The 5314-nt window shown below is 42.8% G+C and overlaps 1 non-coding gene across 1 annotated transcript; it reads left to right on the forward strand.

Annotated features, from left to right (window-relative positions):
- The first annotated feature begins 4887 nt into the window (after positions 1-4887).
- trnat-agu (transfer RNA threonine (anticodon AGU)) lies at positions 4888-4961 on the forward strand. The gene has a single exon. It is a non-coding gene; the product is annotated as a tRNA-Thr (tRNA).
- Positions 4962-5314: the final 353 nt, after the last annotated feature.

A 5314-nucleotide genomic window follows, 5' to 3' on the forward strand; every position in this document is an offset into this window, starting at 1 on the left:
TTATCCTTTTAGGTCCAAAGTGGATGACCTCACATTGACGAAATTCATATCGATTTGCCACAATTTTGCACATCCATTTATTATATTAATGCCTCTCTGTAATTTTATGCTTTCATCTGCACTGCTTACAATGCTGCCCATCTTGGTGTCATCGGCAAACTTGGATATGTGGCTTTCTATCCCGTCATCTAATATCCGCCTGAATTGGGAAAAATCGAAATTGAGTTTCAATCTCCTCATCTTCTTGAGACATTTTATTTGCTTCATGTGTATTGCGTCCACGAAACTTCGGCATTTAGTCCACTGGAGCTCAAACATCCTCTGGATATAATTCAGTTCCACCAACAGCAAAACTGAAAAGATGTGAGAAGACAATTGGTGACTTTTCACTAAAAGGAGAAACACATGAGAGCTCATCCGGGATTTGAACCCGGAACTTCTCGCATATCACTCAATGAAACTCCCGAAGCGAGAATCATACCCCTAGACCAACGAGCCGCTGTTACTTTAGTTGTGCAGCCAGTGTGAAAGTTGGTTGCGTCTCACAGCCGATCGACCATGCTTTCAGACCACTTCGATCCATTCAATCTCGTTTTCTGTTCGGGTGGACAGCAATATCAAGTTGTGCACTAACTATTTCCAGTCACCAATATTAGTCTCTCTTTACCAAATTGCTTTCGAGTGCACGACTTGAGTTATCAAGTAAGACGTTTCAGAATTAGTTGCTCTTAAAATACATTGCTTGTGAGGATACTGAGAGTCGTGCCGATTTATGGCACGCTCTGTTCCCTTTGTATTGCAACCTACACATAGAATTGAATCATAGAAAGTTGATAGCACGGAAAGAGGCCATTCGCACCATCGAGTCCGTGCGAGATCTCTGCAAGAGCAATCCAGCTGGAACCACTCCCCCGCCTTTCCCCGAAGCCCTGCATTTTTTTTTCCTTTCAAGTACTTATCCAGCTCCCCTTTGAAGGCCACGATTGAATCTGCCTCCATTATACCCTCGGGCAGTGCATTCCAGATCCGAACCTCTCGCTGTGTAAAAAAGTTTTTCCTCATGTCACCTTTGGTTATTTTGCCAATAACTTTAAATCTCTGTCCTCTGGTTCTTGACCCTTCCGCCAATTGGAACAGTTTCTCTCCATCTTCCATGCCTCGATCCTTCATGATTTTGAATACCTCTATCAAATCTCGACAAAACCGTCTCTGTTCCAAGGAGAATAACCTCAGATTCTCCGTTCTATCCACGTAAGTAAAGTCCCTTATCCCTGGAATTATGATAGTATTTTTTTTCTGCACCCCCTCGAAGGCCTTCACATCTTTCCTGAAGTGCGGTGTCCAGAACCCCACACAAAATTTCAGTTGTGTTCGAACCAGTGTGTTATAAAGTTTCATCCTGACTTCTATACTTTTATACTTTTGTACTCTATACATCTATTTCTAAAGCCCAAGATGCCGTATGCTTTTTAACCGCTTTCTCAACCTGCCCTGCCACATTCAACGATTTGTACACATAAACCCCTCTTTGTTCCTCTACCGCTTTTACATTTGTGCCCTGGAGTTTATTTTGCCTCTCCTCGTTTTTCCGACCGAAATGTATCACTTCGCATTTTTTTGCGTTAAATTTCATCTACCCCGTCTCCGCCCATGCCACCAGCCTGTCCATATCCTTTGAAGTCTATCACTATTCTTATCACTGTTTGCTACCCTTCCAAGTTTTGTTTCACCTGCAAATTTTGAAATTGTGCTCTGTGCACTCAAGTCCAAGTCATTAATATATATCAAGAAAAGCAGTGGTCCCAGCACTGATCCCTGGGGAACGCCACTGTACACCTCTCGCCAGTTCGAAAAACAACAGTTCACCAGTAATCTGTTTCCTTCTGTTCGTCAATTCTGCATTTATGTTGTTTCTGCCCCGTTTATTCCATGGGCCGCAATCTTGATGAGAAGCCCACCATGCGGCACTTTAGCAAACACCTTTTGAAAGTCCTTATACACCACATCAACTGAATTGCCCTCATCTATCCTCTCTGTTACCTCATCAAAAAACTCTAACAGGTCAGTTAACCACGATTTGCCTTTAACAAATCCGTGCTGCCTTTCCCTAATCAATCCACCCTCGTCCAAGTGGCTGTTAATTCTGTCCCGGGTTATCGTTTCTAAACGTTTCCCCACCACCGAGGTTAAACTGACTGGCCTATAATTGCTGGGTTTAGCCGTACACCCTTTTTTGGACAAGGGTGTAACCTTTGCAATTTTCTAGTCCTCTGGCACCACCCACATATCTAAGGATGTTGGTAGATTATAGCCAGTACCTCCGCAATTTCCACCCTTACTTCCCTCAGCAACTGAGCATGCATCCCATCCGGACCGGGTGGCTTATCTACTTTAAGTACAGCCAGCCGTTCAAGTGCCTCTTCCTTAGCAATTTTTAGACCATCCATAATCTCAACGATAACTTCCTTTGCTGAGACTCTGGCAGCAGCTTCTTGGTAAAGATAGATGCAAAGTATTCATTTGGTACCCAGGCAATCCCCTCTGCCTCCATGAGTAGACCTCCTTTTTCGTGCCGAATCGGCATCACCCCTCCTCTGACTACCCGTTTACTGTTTGCATGCCTGTCGAAGTCTTTTGGATTCCCTTTTATGTTGGCCGTCAGTCTATCGTCATATTTCTCTTTGCCTCTCATTTCCTTTTTCACTTCTCCTCTGACCTCCCTAAATTCGGCCTGGTGAATTTACGCATAAAAAAGTCAGCATTTCTTTCAGCCGGAAACAGAAAGTTACTGGTTGATCAATGGCGATTTGAACAAGTATTCGTCTTTTTTACAGAGTTGAATGAGTTTTGCGAAATTAATACAGTGAACTAATACAGTAAAGTTGAATTCCTGATCGGGAACCGCCTCAGACGGCGCATTACTGCCCATCCCTGGGAAACAAGATACTATCGAAACTTTGACAACACATCTCAGTTCCCCCTACAAAGTCACAGCTTGCCAGCTGTTCCGAAATTTGGAGCCTGGCCAGGGAGTTAAACGCTGGACCTTCAGCTCACTGCCCACTTTAAAAGTCTGATACTCTACAGACTGAGCTACCCAGGCTCGATACCACATAAGCTCCCATCGTACATATTCATGGGAGATCTCTGAATTATCCCTGCAGTCGTCGAACGAGGGTGAGGTCCGTTTGATAAAATTCTCAGCAACGTGTTGAGGAGAATCCTTGTTTCTGTTGAACAAGATGTAAGAAACATGAACAGTGAACTCGTGAGTTTACAATTCTTCTTGTTTGTGCCAAATGTCGTGTCATTCGTTAGCAGCAATTAAAATAGCACTTTACCCAGCGGCTCAAAAGCTGAACTTGTCCCACACGGGAGTTGGAAAAGGCATCTCGACCTTTCATCGTATTAACATCTGAAAGCTGAATAATTTCACCCGTGACACAGTGAAACCAGGCAGCATATTTCTCTTCCAAATTTTCCCAACACGAAACTTCCAACCGATGAATATCGGATTAAAGAAAAGAAGAATTGTGTGTTTGGTTCTTTAGATTTAAAGATCTTGTACCGGCCCCTTTGCCATATGAGCTGCCGCTAAAAGCCCCCTCTCCCCCTGTGAACAAGTAAACTGGCACTTGCTATTGAAAGACGGTAGGCCAGAGGAACCCAAATTCCCACAAGAGCGTATTGTAAAAACGACTGGTTGTTAACAAGTTGCGTTATGGAAGATACCATTTCTACCTTGAACTCCGATCAAAATGTTCGGAGTAAAAGATTTGATTGTTTTATAAGACGCTCGAACTCACAACCTGGTCATTTCTGGAGCCCATACTGCTATAAATAAGTAACGCACGCTTAACAATTGTGCAACACGAGAGCAGCGAACAACCGACAGCATCAGCGCTCCTGCCAAACAGCTTTATTTTCGGACTCTCAATTATTATGATGTGGAGATGCCGGTGATGGACTGGGGTTGACAATTGTAAACAATTTTACAACACCAAGTTATAGTCCAACAAATTTATTTTAAATTCCAAATTTCAAATAAATTTGTTGGACTATAACTTGGTGTTGTAAAATTGTTCTCAATTATCACTTCGAGATCTTTCTCAAACACAAGCCTCCAATCAAGATGCGCTTCGTTAAATAACAATTCCTAAATCAAGAGAGTTTTGATCGATCATGACTAAAGCATGTACAATTTCCTCACCTGTTCCATTTCATCCCCTGGGGTGGAAACCATCAGCTCCTGGAGATTTGTCTATCTTTCGCCTCCTCATTTTCTCCATTGCCATCATTTTACTTGTACTGAATCCCCTTGATTTATTAACAGTTTTCCTCGTGTCTCTGGTATGATAGCGTCATCCATTTCTGTGACGACCGATGCAAAGTAAAAATTTAGCAACTCTGACATTTCCTGATTTTCAATTACAATATCACCTCCATCTGTCTTTAAGCAGCCCACATTACTCTCAGCCTCCCTTCTTTCTCTTAATATACTCGTAAAAACCTTGAGAGTTGTCCTCATTTTAAATCATAAGTTTTTCTCCTTTTCCCTTTTTGCTCCTCTTACGATTTTTTTAGTTTCAGCACCACAATAAACAACACTCCGCTGTAAAGTTCGGCTCAATAGTTCTCCAATGTCAGAGCGAGAATTGTCTGAAGCCCTGATTTATTTAATGTCACAAATACAATCACACATAATCATCCATGTATCAACGCACTGAAGGATGCACAAAGATAAACTCAGCGAGAAATGCAGTCAGTGTCGGGATGCACAGGTGAACGGACAAGCGAAATGGACAGAGACAAAACGGCCTGAACCCCCAACATTGAAGTGTCGCTGATAGATATTAGTGAGGAGGTGGGGGCCCCATGTCATCAATTGGCGCTGTGGCTTAGTTGGTTAAAGTATCTGTCTAGTAAACAGGAGATCCTGGGTTCAACTCCCAGCAGTGCCTTGTGCAGCTCGTTATTTTACCTAATTTATGGAATAAAGCGACAAAATAACAATGTGGTGTTCGTATTTGTTCAGGTTTCAGGAGGAAACGGATAACAGAATGACTGTTCAAAAACGCCCTTTAATTCCACAGACAGACCTCTCAGAGAATGTGTCTGTAACACATTAATTTAAGGACACGTTCTTGTTTCTGGGCTCATTGGGATCGGGGTATAATTCACGATTTGAGGTTCAAAGCCGGAAGACATCCTAATTTGGAACAAGACTTGTGATCTTGACCTGCGGGACAAACGTTTGCAAAGAGGAAAAAGAAGTCCTCAAATCGCTCGACCTGAATCTGCAGGCCCACATGAA

This window comes from Heptranchias perlo, unplaced genomic scaffold, assembly GCF_035084215.1.
Source record: "Heptranchias perlo isolate sHepPer1 unplaced genomic scaffold, sHepPer1.hap1 HAP1_SCAFFOLD_73, whole genome shotgun sequence".
Taxonomy (NCBI): Eukaryota; Metazoa; Chordata; class Chondrichthyes; order Hexanchiformes; family Hexanchidae; genus Heptranchias; species Heptranchias perlo.